Here is a 15,375-nt window from a genome sequence, read left to right on the forward strand (position 1 = left end):
TTTAGGCACATAAGATGGCACATGAGTGGTTCTTGGAGAGTCAGAGTGTTGTTGGACTTTGGATGCACTAGTATGTCTCTCCATTTCATTTTGATCTTCCGCATTGGACTTTGATTCTTCCCTAAGCATCTCTACTTTGTTCTCGATCTATTTACCGGATCTAAGGGTAATGATTGATTTGACTTGCTCATGATATTGTTCTTGATTTGAATTAGAGCTAATATCATACTGTCCTTTTAGATTTACCACAGGTTGACTAGGGAACTTGCCCTTCTCTCTCTCACTTAATGTGACAGCAAGTTGACCCAACTGTACTTCCAGCTTAGCAATGGATTACGCATTTGCATGTAAACTCTACTGATTAGCTAGTAAAGTATGTTGGGTGTCTTTTTGAAATTGAAGTGAACTCTGCATAAAAAGATTGAGTGTATCCTCAAGAGATGGTTTCCTAGATTGTGGAGGTACTTGTTGATACTGTGAGAACTGCTGAGGTTGCATAGGAGGATTTCCAGATGGTCCTCCTTGTTGTGGTCCTTTTGCCCAAGAGAAATTTGGATGTCTAGCCCATCCTGGATTGTAGGTGTTTGAGTAAGGATCATTCTCAGTTCTCCGAAAGGTATTCATAGCATGTACTTGTTCAGAGAGAAATTCTGGAAATGCTGAACTAGATGGACAAGACTGCGTAGGATGGGCGAGACTAGAACATATGGCACATGACTCGACTTGAGTTGTTTGTGGAGGTCCATTGTTTAACATTAAAGCATCCACTTTCTTTGTCAGGCTATCAATTTTGGCATAAAGATATGGCGTGACTCCTACCTCATATATACCCCCTTTCTTTAGTGGTTGAGGACTTCTTTCACCTCTATTTGAATAGTCCCATTACTGGGAGTTTTCACATAAGGTTTTAAAGAAATTCCAAGCTTCAACATCACTTTTGGTCATGAATGACCCTCCACTGGTGGCGTCAACCATGCGACGGTTTTGGGGTGTCAGACTGTCATAGAAGTATTGAACCTGTTGCCACTTTTCAAAACCATGGTGTGGACATTTAAGAAGTAAATCTTTCCATCTTTCCCAACATTCATGAAAGTGCTCACCCTCTTTTTGTGTGAAATTCGTAATTTCTCTACGGAGAGCATTAGTTTTGTGAACCGGGAAGAACTTGTTTAAGAACTTCTTAGACAATTGGTCCCATGTAGTGATAGACCCAACTCCTAGAGAATTCAACCATGCTTTCACCTTATCCTTCAAAGAAAAAGGAAAAAGGCGCAAACGGATCGAATCATCTGAAAAGTTTTGGAACTTAAAGGTGGAGCAAATGTCTAAGAATTCTTTCACATGATGATATGGATCCTCCTTATCTGAACTATAAAAGGAGGGCAACAATTGTATGACCCCAGGCTTAAGTTCAAAGTGCGCTGCCGTGGTGGCAGGCAACACTATACATGAAGGCGCATTGAATTGGACAGGAGCTGAATAATCTCTAAGACCTTTAGTTCCATTCTCTTCGGCCATTTTAAATAGGATGTTTCTAAATCTTCTACGAAAGGTTCTTTCTATTTCAGGATCGAAAGGTGTTAGTTCTATGTTCAGAGATCTACGTCCTAGCATAAACTATGTTATCAACATAAGAAAGAAAACTAAACTAAGATGCAACTTAAGATGAACAAAACTAAAAGAAAAAGTTATGAATTCCTAAAAACAAGAGAAAGCTATGTAAACGAGAATTGGAAGGAAGAACCCGGAAAAGGAGATGATGAATGTCTGAAGATTTGAGAGCTCCTCTTTTTGAAGACAATCTTATTTAGCATCTTCCTTCCTCAATTCTTGTAGACATAACAAAAATAAATTGAATTTCCTAAAATAATGCTAGAAAAATCCTAAGCAACGGTTAATTTCTAAAAAAGAAAGTTTCTAATCTTAGAAATAAAAGCTAAGTTAGTTTCTAAAAAGGGAAAAAAATTTCTAAAACTAGAAAATAGAAAGTTACTTAAAAGAAGAATCAAAATCTAAAATTAGAAAATAGGAAATTTCTAAAAAAAAAAAAAAAAAGCCTAGAAATAGAAAATTTCTAAAAAAATAAAACCCTAATTCTAAAAATAGAAATTAGAAAAAAAAAATAAAATTTGGAAAGAGATTACAAAATTAGTAGTTTATGTCAGATCCCTACAAAACAGGAAATAGGTTAGTTTCTAAAAAAAAAAAAAAAAAAATTTAACCTAAAGTTAGTAAAAAACCTAAGACTATGAATTATGATAAGAGAGAATCCTAAATCCAATTGGACCGAAACAGTCCCCGGCAACGGCGCCAAAAACTTGATGTTTTATTTAAACCAACCTGATTTAAATGATTTTAAACTCGCAAGTATACGAATCAGATGTAGATATGGTACGTATTACGAGATCGTTCCCACGAGGACTGGTTGTCACAATTCAAAATTAAAGACTCTTCTTAACTAATCCTACAAATATTTGAGATAGTAATTGAGTAAACTAAACAAAAATCAATGGAAAAATAACCGAGAGCAATAAGGAAGATTCAATCAAGGAGAAGACTAAGACTTTCGAATCCACCTTTAATTATCATAAACCTTGTTTTACCTGTTGATTCACCCTAATTCAGATTGATATCAAAAATAAATAAAGCGCACTCTATGTCCTTGGTCGGGCATACAGAATGTATAATTCCTTAAAGCATATGGATCACGTCTTTCCATCCATGGTCAGGCATGGAGAGATGTAGATTCCTGTTTCTTCCTCTATAGGAACTTGTTCATGGTCAGACACAAGCACCTAAAATAATATTCCAAACAACATCCATAACTAGACTTTGGTTGAACTCTTAGAATGGAGGAGTACGGATATTCCAGTCAAGTACACTAGAGAAAGAAACAAATCAATCAAGTTAAGATTAAATCAACAAACAAGGATCATTCAAGTTGGAGGCTTCATCTCAGCCCTAGCTAAGGAATTTAGCTATCCATGTGATCAATTAGAAAGTAAGAAAAATAACATTGATGAAAGGAAAACATCCTTCTCTCTTTCTATTCTCTTTTTCTTCTCTTTTCTTCTCTTTTTCTTCTCTTTTCTTCTCTTTCTCTTATCTGGATCTGTTCCCTGGCTCTCCTCTCTCCTTGTCTACGTTTTGCATCTCTTTTTATAGCTGCTGGAGTGGCTGGAATGGAGAAAATCGGGTTTGGAAAGCTGTCGTATGCGCAGCGAAAGCCCTTTTCGCAGCAAACTTCTGTACCTTCATAAGTCCCTTATTCTTTGTACTTTATCCGTAAAATCAACGTCTCTTGGGACATTTTTGACTGGTCTATATGATGGACGGATCAGATCTTCCATCTGATCGAAGATGGTGGGCCACAACCGCCCGGAAGTCCGCTTTTCGCGGACATGCGTAAGCCTTCGCACGTCCGACGCTGTGATGCTCGGTGGGCCCCACATAAGCATTTTCGAAAAAATTCACCCCGTACATTGGATTTAGGATGAAATTTCGTTCAAAGAAGGATGGTTTTGAACGTCCATTGACGCGGTCCAGAGAAGGAATCATGCTGAGATCTTTTTGAACGTCGCAGGGCAGCCCGCTTGTGACCTCTGTAGCGCACACGTGTGCACGTATGGGCACAAACTGTAAACATGGTTTTGTAGCTCTTGAACCCTTCTACACGATGAATGGTTTGGATTAGACGTACGTGCCATGGGTGGGGCCCACAGAGGTCCGTAAAAACAGACTTTCCGTCCGTTACACCGCGCCAGAAACGGAAGCTTCCGTTTTTTGAAAAGAAGTCGGGTCAGCGCTGCTGACCGACGTGAGTTCATTCGGCGCACGGATAATGCACATGTGCATTATGCACATGTCACATAAGGTGGGGTCCACTATGATGCTGTCGAGAAATTCAATTCGTCCATCCTATTTCTCATCTTATTTAAACCGTCTAGGTCAACTTTGAAGTATATGCAGATTGTAGGTGGGCCTAAAATTGGATATTAATGGGCTGATCTGTCCGTTGGCCCACTTCTCGAGATATCCAATGGTTGAAATTTAATATGTACGGTTTATTTATGGCCTCCAGGCCATGTATGAAGTTTCGAGTCAATCAGATGGCGGAAACCATGTGATCTTGCATTTTGGACCATTTTCGGGCCTTTTTAACGTGAACGGCTTGATTTCCTCGGATCCCTGGCATGTAAATTCTTCAATCTTAGTTCTCTGGAGTGCGTCCCTTGCTCTGGTGACTTCGGAGTGTCAAATCCATGCTTGTAGTACTCTTTTTCCATCAACGCTCTTGATTTTATCCTGCAACAAAAATATAATTAAAATACTCCATTAAGCATTATCATATACATAAAATCAAGTAATAATTGGGGTCTGATATGTAATATTCGACCCTCATCAGTTAGCTCGAACATTGAAAATGAAAAATTATAACATACCTTAGACAATCGGGAACTATCATTAAATGTAAAAGAAAATAAAGAGAAAGATACAATATTATTAGTCCCCACTTAGATGGACTTGTAATCTCAATAAATACTATAGGAAATCCTGATGTTGGTAGGAATTTAAATGATTGCTACTTTTGGTTAATACTAGAATGATTTCTAACCTTAGTGGAACTTAAACACCTTGGTTGTCCTTCTAGGCTAAAGACTTACAGTTTGTGGTAGGTCTATATACAACTTGTTGGGTTTTCACACTTGGACATATCGAGAATACGACACACTGTTCACTCCCCAAGTATAGGGTTGTGATGTAGTAATAAACTCGGTGAGACCGAGGTTGAATCCCAAGTGACTGAAACCTGTACATAATCTGAAACTAAGTAGAACTAGAACTAGAATAAGATGAAATTTAAATCGAGTGTAAATTGAGAAATAATGATAAAATAGTAAACTAAAATATGTAGAATTTAGGGAAGGGAAACTAGGGATTCAGAGGATCCATTTGTAGAGATCAGGGAGATCTACGATCGATTTATGAACTCAACTGGACTTAGAGTCCCATCTTCATCTAGTTGGAAGATATATCCTTAAAATTGAATCTGAACTTTTGTTGATATAGTTTTCAAGAGATAAGACAGTTGTAAATTATAATAGATTCCATCACAAAACCATGCCTATGAGACAAAGTAAACAACAGAATTAAACTAATTCATAGCCAATCAGAGAGATGTATGAATGTCAGGAAGAGTTCCGTCATCCAACCATGCCTAGGAGACAATGATGAACAACAGGGCTTCCTAAATTCATAATCCTTATAATGAAAAGGAAATACTCAAAGCCATCGCAGATCTATTGTAATTTCAGTCACAACAAACCATTAAAAATTGGAAACATTCCTATTAGTCAAACAAAAATCAACATCAGTTCATAACCATGAATCCAATTAGTAGAATCACCCCATCACGCTACAAGCTTCACCTCTTAGCCCTAGTAGCTAAGAGGTTTTGTCACGCCCCAAACCCAGAAATCGGATTTGCAGGAATCCCGATCACCGAATTCGGTGCCGACAGCCTCCGTAGTACCCTATTCTCGGGTCTTAGCGTCCATACGCCAGATTTCGATCCTGGGATCCTACAAGGAGGATTTTTTTTTATACATTCAACTCATAATAAGCATAACCACAAGATTACCCAATTCACAAAGGCAACATCATCATCACATATCCACTAATATAATCATTTGAGTACAATGCTGAAAGGAAAAAATACATATATCGAAATCAAAGCTCCAGAATACAACTACACGCTCCAAGCTCAACGCTGCTGCAACCTAAAAACACCTGCACGCATCTATCGTGCATAAGCTTATAGAAAGCTTAGAGGGTAGTGTAAGTGTGTGCACAAGGTAAGTGCCAAGTATTCAATACAATGTCATTATCATACAAACTGGAAGTACTGGTAATCCATAAATCGTACAATATCAGAATAAGCAAAGATACTAGCAAGATCATGAATTATCTGAGTAAGCAGAAATACTAACAAGAGCAGAAATTATCAGAGTAAATAGAAATACTCACAAGATCATAAATCATACAATAACAGAGTAAGCGGAAATACGAACAAGTCCATGAGCCAATCAATATCAGAATACGCAATATATAACAGCTACGCAAACGAGGAGTCATAAAGAGCAAAATATTAAATGCTGAGAATGCAATGGGGTATATAATTCCTTATGTGTTCACAAATACGTCAGCCATATCTAGACCATATAAATGCAGAAGCACAGTAACCCAAGATGTCGTATGCCGCGGATGTAATGCAATATGCGGTGCGGATGGAATGACCTGCTGGAGTGTGAAGTCGGGATGGTAGTACGTAGTATCGCAGGCTATGAGATCCATCACAAGAGACCTCTATCTAAACCTGTCCCATACCTAAATTTGGATAGTCAGACTCAATGTGGTAGACTCCTGATCTCAGGTTAGTCGCGCGCCCTAACCGAAATCCTAGCCATTGCGAAGGCACACGTAACAAATAGTTGCGTACCACTAACCCGAGTGGATAGTGAATGAATGAATGCATGAATGAGTATGCAACTCCTGCTCACTAAATCCACATATCAGTACAGTTCATCTTTGGGGTCATCACCGGGGTTTAATACACTCCAAATGGAACTGTCTCTCTCCCAGCAGCACAATCCAAGTGAGCGTAAGAAACCTCACTATCCGCCTGGCCAATAGTCTACCAATACCTATCCGGCACGTCGATAGCGGACCCATTCACGAGCTGGTCAAACTCAGCCTAGTAATGCCCCCTACCCTCGGGTGGGTAAGGCCACACCCCCTCCCAACCAACCACGACACAGTGGGAGACGCGGCCTCCTGGTATTCGGCACTCGGGCGCTCATGTATCCACTTGGTCTCGACGTTGGGGCGTCTCCTAGCCTCGGAGGTTTAGGAATTTTCACCCAAGGACATCTATGACGCCCGTATGCTAGAACCAAACATTTTCGGTGTCCCATCTGACCATCCACGATATACATGTGGAGGCTACGACCCTAATGTCGCTAGGGCACACAATGCAAGATGCATGAGTCATTCAATCCAGTCATGCATCAACCCTGCGTGTACTGTGCACTCATATGAGATAACCTCCACCTATCAGGGAGTCTCATAACAACATGCTCAATGACATATGCAATGATCAACCACATCTCACAACAAACATGCAGATGATGCGTATGGGCATGTATCATGATGCTATGCTGTCACATACTCATAATCGATATCAATAACCGGCACCAACAATTGGTATCGACAATCGACCTCGACAATGTGGACATTTAACCAACATTGCCCCTAAGGAGTGGCCCACATAGAGCCTATCATATGGTGGACCCATGGCCTCACACAAGGGCCAAATACATATCACGATGGGCCTCATATAAGTCTCGACAATCGGCTTCAGCAATCAAAATCGGCCTCAACAATTGGAATTGACCTATACAATCAGCCTCGACAATCGGAATCGGCCTATACAATCGGCCTCGACAAATCGGAATCGATACTCGGCCTCGATAATTGGAATCGGCAAATCGGTCATGACAATCGGAATCGACTGTTAATCAAAATCGACAAATGGTCACGTCAATTGGAACCGACAATCGACCACGACAATCGGGATCGATCGATAATCAGAATTGGCAAATTGGTCACGTCAATCGAAAATCGACAATTGGCCACGACAATCAGGATCGATCGATAATTAGAATCGAAAAATCGGCTACGACAATCAGGATCAATCGATAATCAGAATCGGCAAATCAGTCACATCAATCGGAATCGGCAATCGGCTACGACAATCAGGATCAATCGATAATCAGAATCGGCAAATCAGTCACGACAATCGGGATCGATAATCAGAATCAACAAATCAGTCAAGTCAATCAAAATCGGCAAATCGGTCACGTCAATCGGAATCAGCAATCGTTCATGACGATCGAAATCGATCGATAATCAGAATCGGCAAATTGGTCACGTCAATCGGAATCGACAATCGGCTATGAAAATCGGGATCGATCGATAATCAGAATCGGTAAATCGGTTACGACCATCAGAGCCACAACAATCGGGATCGATCAATAATCAAAATCGACAAATCGGTCATGACAATTGAAATCGATCGATAATCAGAATGGGCAAATCGGTCATGTCAATCGGAATCGGCAATCGGTCACGACAATCAGGATCGATAGATAATCAGAATCCGTAAATCAGTCATAACAATCGGGATCGATCGATAATCAGAGTCGGTAAATCGGTCACGACAATCGGGATCGGCAATCGGCTACGACAATCGGGATCGTTCGATAATCAAAATCGGCAAATCGGTCACATCAATCGGAATTAGCAAATCGGTCACGACAATCGGAATTAGCAAGAATGGGCTTAACAAAGCCTAAGGGAATGTCACAATGGGGACATCTAACCAACATTGCTCCCAAGGAGTGGCCCACATACGGGATTTATACGCAACATAACGGCCACACATACATCACATCGAGCCTCGCCCATGTGCCTTAAATACATTGCAATGGGCCACAACCCATGGGCCTCGAATACACAATAGGTGGGCCTTACACATAGGTCTCGTAACAACAAATGGGCCACGTATCTGAGTCTCGAATACATCAAATGGGCAACACGTCATGGGCCTAATACACGTCATAATGGGCCTAGTGTACATCAAGTCGGGCCTCATCATATGAGCCTCATATACGGCAAGTGGGCCACATCAATGGGCCGCACTAATGGGCCTCACACATATCAAGTGGGCCACATACATTCCAAAAAAATAAATCGTATCGAAAGATCATCTAGACCATACTACAAGTAGCAATGGAGATAATGATTCCCACCGTTAAAATCCCATAGGGCCACCGTAACATTTATTTTCTACCCAATCTGTTCATATAGTCACAAGGACCTGAATTAAGTGGGTTTTAAGGGTAGCCCTTCAATCCCCTCACTGTTCTTGCAGGATGGTACACTTGATAGCTGGTTTGGATATAACACATACATCATATGGTGGGGTCCGCGTCCAGGGATAGACGGCCTAGATAAAATACTTACAGTATGGTAGGCCCACGTCCAGCCCGGTGAACGGTGTGAAAACATCACATACCTCAAGGTGGGCCCTACTTGCCCAGAATTCAGATGAACGGCGAGGTTGAAAATACATACATCATGTGGTGGGCCTCACCGTCCAAAGGATGGACGGATGGATGGATTTACAGCACATACATCAACAAGGGCCCCACCCAGCAAAACATTCCAATGGACGGCTAGATGGAACGGCATGGATTCAAAATACATACACCAAGGTAAGCCACATGGTGGGCTGCGTAGGTAAAACACTTACATTATGGTGGGCCACGTGCTGCCAGTACGTACATCTGGTGAATCCCCACCGTCCAAAAACATCTGGACGGTGAGTATACATCATATACATCACAGGTGGTCCCACCGTCCAGACCACTGGACGGTGAGGATGATAGAGTGCATGCATCAATGTGGCCCATCTCCACCTGTACAACTCGTGTGGAGTGGGTCCACAACGGATGGAAGTTGTAGGATATTAATACATACCTTATGTTCAGACCCACAGTCACGTGTGAAATTCACACGTAGATGGACGGTTTTGATAAAACACTTACATCACGGTGGATCCCACCGTCCTTGCTGGACGGTGAGGATGCCACACGTGTCCACATGTGGGGCCACGCTGGCTGCATGGATAAAAGACATATATCACAGTGGGTCCCGCATGTTGGGCCCACATAACTTGCTGACGTAAAAACCTCAGCCATATAGCGTACACCAGCCAATCCTTCCAAGCAGGTGGGTCCCACGTGGGGCCCACCATATCCTAGGTATATTAATATATAATTAAATATGATGAATGTATATAATACAATATATTATGTAATAATATTATTATATATTTTATTTTATTGTTAAAATCTCCAACGTCCAGCCCACCGTCTTGCTGGACGGTGCTGGATAGCGCACACGCATCATGGTGGTCCCACGTCCCGGTGCAGAACTGGATGGATGGCGTTGATATAGAATATATGCATCCAAGGTGGGCCCTACCCCACACGTGCAACATGTGTGGGTGGGTCCCATGCACCAGACAAAAATGGATGGCTGTTATGTGTATAACACATACCTCAAGACTACCTGCTGGCGCTAACATCAGCAGATGGACGGTCAGCAACAAAAAAATCCATACATTGAGGTGGGTCCACACGTGTGGGACCCACCAGCTCCATGTAAAGCTGATATTTATGATTTCCTTCATCCAGGCTCCACCGTCCCAGCTGGACGGATGGATGAAACACATATGAAGGTGGGCTCCATGGTGATGGATGGCTGCGTGGATACAACACACACGTCATGGTGTGTCCCACCACTTGGACAGCAAAATGGATGGATGGTGGAGATCAAATACGTGCATCATAGCGGGGTCCACAAAATAGGAAGAGAGAGAGATAGAGAAAAAGAGAGAGATCGGTGGAAATAGGAGGGACCCCGCCACTATGGGCCCCTCTAGCTTACAATCACATACATCAAGATGGGTCCCACCATAAGTGGGCCCTCAAATCACAAAATCAAATAATAAAATCACCCACATCATAAAAGTGGAGAAATTTACCCTAAAGATGCACCCACCTCAAGATCCTCTTAGACTTCTTCCGCCAACACGATCTAAAGCTCCAAGGAAATGATTCCGACGGTTGAGATGGACTTTGGATGGTGGAGATGGAAAGTAAGAAGGTGGGCCACACATGGCATTCTCTCATGGAGGTGGACGTTGGCTCTCATGGGTTGCTTGGAATGGAGTGAAGTGAGAGAGAGAAATGATGTAAGGGAGTGATGGGAGAGAGGGATGGTGAGGTGATGGGAGTTAATGAGTTTGACTTATGGGGAAAAGGGAAGGTGGTAGGGTAGGGTGATGTCACCCCTAGGGTGACATCATAGTAATTATGTTTGTAGGGAAGTACAACAACATGGATAGGTGGGTCCCGCGATCAAGCAATCAATGGCCGCGATAGTGCACGGGCCGGATCTCATAATCTGAGCGTCGCATTGACGCACGAGACGCGTCGTTGGAACCGCGACGATGGTGCGGTTGCAATGATATAGGTCTCGGCTTGAGTCGGCTCGGGTTTATAGGATATGACCCAAGAGCGTGCGCAAATGCTATCTACGCGTCGCGGGTCGTTGAAATTCGACTGGGAGGACCGCGAAAATTTACGGAACAGTACGGGCTAGGATACGGGTCTTACAGGTTTAGCCCGCCATGATGCGGCTAACCCTTAAACAAAAATAAAAATAAAAAGAAAAGAAACATAACAAAATTACTATCTCCCTCTCACGTCCAAGCCAAGCCAAGCTTGAATCCCTTGCTCTCTGATCTCCCTCTTTCTTCCTCTCTTTCCCTTTTATAGACGACTGAGGAAGGCCGTGAAGATGCCCTAGCTGGAGTTGGTGGTGTTGCGTGGCTCTTACGCAGCCAGTTACGCAGCCTGTTACTCCCCCGCATAAGCTTTGTTTACGCAGTCACGAAGACAGCGCCAATGATGCCCCTTTTCCTTGCTTTCTTCCCAAAAGAATAATGTCCCCTGATGTGTTTTTGGGTGGCTTACATGATGGACGGTCTGGATTACGGATCCGGTCACGGACAGTGGCCCAAAATCGCCCGAAATTTCTGGATTACCCGAACACGCGTAAAGCCTACGCGGACGTGCTGACGTATTCGGTGGGCCCCGTAGTGATGTTTTTTATGAAATCCACCCCGTCCATCAGATTCCTCTCAATTTTTCGATCGAAATGGACTGGTTTTTGTCGAGTTTTGGTGTGGCCCACATGATTTTCCATATTATCGTTCAACCTGCGTTTGAACGGTATTTTCCTGTGTATGCGAGCATAAATTTGAAAAAACCTCATGTGTACGGTCGGTTTGACCTTCTTAAACAAATGGACGGTCCAGATCATCCTGTTGGTGGCCCGCACTAAGATCTCAGACGGACAACTCGTTAGTCTATTGTAAACAGAGGAGGACTCTGTTGCGGGCGAAAACTTGCGGTCAAACACAAATTTGACCTGTTTCTTTTGCTCGGTGCACTGCGAGTGCACAGCCAATGTGCACTCCCACGTACGCACGGTGGGTCCCAGCTTGATGCACGTGAAATCTGATCCGTCCATCCTCTTTTTCATTTAATTTAAGGGGTTGATACCGAAATTGAGGTATATCCAGAGATTAGGTGGGCCCAAAATCAGAGTTTTATGGGCCGATCTGTCCGTTGGGCCATTTCCACAGGGATCGAACGGATGAAATTCGACATGTACGGTTAATTTATGTTCCTCAAGCCATGTATGAAGTTTCGAGCTGAGCGGATGGTGGAAACCCAGTGATCTTGCATTTTGGCTGACTTTCAGGCCGCTTAAGCTTCAGTTTCTCGATTTTCATGGATCCCTGGCGTGTAATTCCATCGATCTTGGTCCCCTGGAGTTCGTCCCTTGCCTTTAGTGTCATCAGAACGTTAAATCCATGCTTTAAGCTTCCTTTTCAGTCCATGCTCGTAAATATATTCTGCATCACAAACATGATTAAAGCGGGCCATTAAACGGTATTATGTTCGTAAATCCAATCAATAACTGGGGTCTAATATGTAATATTTGACCCTCAACACAACCCCCAACTAGCATTTTGCTAATCCCGAGCAAAATATGCGAAAATTAAGTTGAGAATCATAGGAGAATTTCTCGAGTGATTTTTGAAAAACTATCCAAATTCCAGAATTCTAAAGTTCATAAATGTTAGGCATAACTTTCTCCTAAATTCAAGCACACGGTAAACGTCATAATCAAGTTCAAAGTATTAATCCATCAATTAGAATAATTCTAAACATTGAGTTTCATGGGTGTATAGTGAAATCTCGACTTATCATCATTAAAAGATCCAGTCGTCAAATTCCTAATAACATTGATAATCAAAAAGGGTATTCAAGACAACCAAACTTTCCATACAGTTTTTCTTTTCATTCTTCCAGCTTTTTGATTTTCCATTGATGGGGAGGGGAATCAAGTCCTTACTTATAGGGAGCAAACCTATGGTAAAAACCAGTCGCCTAAAATTTTATTTTTATTTATTTATTTATTTTTTGTTAAATGTCAACCTTGAGGAATCAAACCTTCACCTGTAGGGAGCAAACTATGGTGAAGACTATTTGCTCAATCCTTTCAAGCTTAGTGATTATCAAGTTACACATTCCATATCGAACTGAAATCTTAATGTGCAAGCGAGATGTGTCTTGTGAAATTATGACTCAATCAATGTTTAAAATTTCTAATCATGGATTAACAATTTAAACTTAAATGTGAAATCTAACAAACAACTGAATCTAAGAGTCATAAATTACCAACATCACGTATCTTGAAATTCCAAGTCACAGATGGATGTCCAATTCGCATCAAATTCACAAGAATTTCTAAAAAAAATTCACAAATTTTATTTCATTATTTTATTATTTTTTTATTTTTTGCTCAAGACCAAGAAACCACTGATTAGGAAACCTAATCTCCCACCCCCAACCTAAAATCTACATTATCCTCAATGTAAAAGAAATAAACATGCAATGCACATGGGACAACGAAAATATAAGAGGAGTGATGGAAAGATAGTATTTGGACAAAAGAATCAAGAGGCTTTCCAAAGATATCTACGTAAGAGTGGGTCAGGATAAGAGAGAAACCAACAGAAGTAAAATAAACATAATAAAAATAAAATCCTACCTACATCACTTTCGCAGGTGCTCTCGATTGCATTTAGCGTATGCAACGAGCCTTTAAACCCCTAGGTTGCCCCTAGTGGACGAGTTATAGTCTCGTGAGGGTTTGCAGCAATGTTACGCACAAACATTGAACTAACTAACTAGGAAAATGAAACGGAATGAAAAGCTGGGTTGGCTCCCAAGAGTGCTAAGTTTACCGTCTATCCTAAAATAGCATAAAAAAAACTATCCTAGTCCTATGAAAACAGGAAACCTACATATGCATCCATCAGACTAGGAGATCAATCCTGGTAAACAAGATCAGTCAGAGGTATGGACATGTCCTCTGAATCAAATTTCTCGACAAATGGCTTTAAGCGATGTCCATTTACTTTAAACTCCTTGTCATTGTCAGGATCTCTTATCTCAACAGCCACATGAGGATACGCAGTGACCACAATGTAAGGGCCAGTCTAACGAGATCGAAGCTTACCTAAAAAGAGATGAAATCGAGAATTATACAAAAGGACTTTCTGACCAGGTGTGAATGATTTCCGTAGAATACGTTGGTCATGAAACGCCTTCATTCTGTCTTTGTAAATTCTCGAGTTCTCGTACGCATCGTTCCAGATTTCTTCAAGTTCATTTAATTGAAGTTTACGTAGCGAGCCAGCGTTGTCCAGATTGAAATTCAGATTTTTGATCGCCCAGTACGCTTTATGTTCCAAGTCCACAGGTAAGTGACAAGCTTTCCCATAGATAAGTTTAAAGGGAGACGTTTCAATAGGGGTTTTAAAAGCAGTACGGTATGCTCATAAGGTATCGGTCAATCGGATTGACCAATCCTTACGATCAGGGTTAACCGTTTTCTCTATGATATGTTTGATCTCCCTATTGAAAATCTCAGCTTGTCCACTTGTCTGTGGATGGTATGGGGTGCTCACCTTATGAGAGATATCGTATTTCTTCATAAGCTCTCGAATGATCTATTACAAAAGTGTGAGCCCCCATCACTAATGATGGCTTGAGGCGTCCCGAACCGCGAAAGGATGTTCTCTTTTAAGAATTTAATGACCGTGTGATGGTTATTATTTCGGCACGGAATTGCTTCGACCCATTTAGTGACATAATCTACAGCGATCAAAATATACACATTTCCAAATGATTGGGGGAATGGTCCCATGAAATCGATGCCCCAGCAGTCAAATGCTTCTATGATAAGGATGAGATTCAAAGGCATCATATTTCGACAGGACAATGCTCCCAATTTTTAACAATGCTCACAAGCCTTGTAAAACTCATAAGTGTCCCTGAATATAGTGGGCCAATAAAAGCCACACTGTAAAATCTTGGCCGTGGTCTTTTTAACAGAAAAGTGACCACCACAGGCTTGTGAATGACAGAAGGAGATGACACTCCGATACTCGTCATCTGGCACACATCTCCTTAGAATTTGGTCTGGGTAATATTTGAATAAATATGGATCGTCCCAAAAAAAGTTGCGCACCTTGGCAAAGAATTTCTTCTTATCTTGTGCAATCCACTGTGTTGGTATGGAACCTGTGGCAAGATAATTAGCAATATC

At 41.6% G+C, this 15,375-nt stretch overlaps 1 non-coding gene across 1 annotated transcript; it reads left to right on the forward strand.

Annotated features, from left to right (window-relative positions):
- The first annotated feature begins 1,033 nt into the window (after positions 1-1,033).
- On the forward strand, positions 1,034-1,140 carry LOC131241598 (small nucleolar RNA R71). Its single transcript, XR_009169160.1, has one exon. It is a non-coding gene; the product is annotated as a small nucleolar RNA R71 (small nucleolar RNA).
- The last annotated feature ends 14,235 nt before the right edge of the window (positions 1,141-15,375 follow it).

The sequence above is a fragment of the Magnolia sinica genome, chromosome 3 (assembly GCF_029962835.1).
Source record: "Magnolia sinica isolate HGM2019 chromosome 3, MsV1, whole genome shotgun sequence".
Taxonomy (NCBI): Eukaryota; Viridiplantae; Streptophyta; class Magnoliopsida; order Magnoliales; family Magnoliaceae; genus Magnolia; species Magnolia sinica.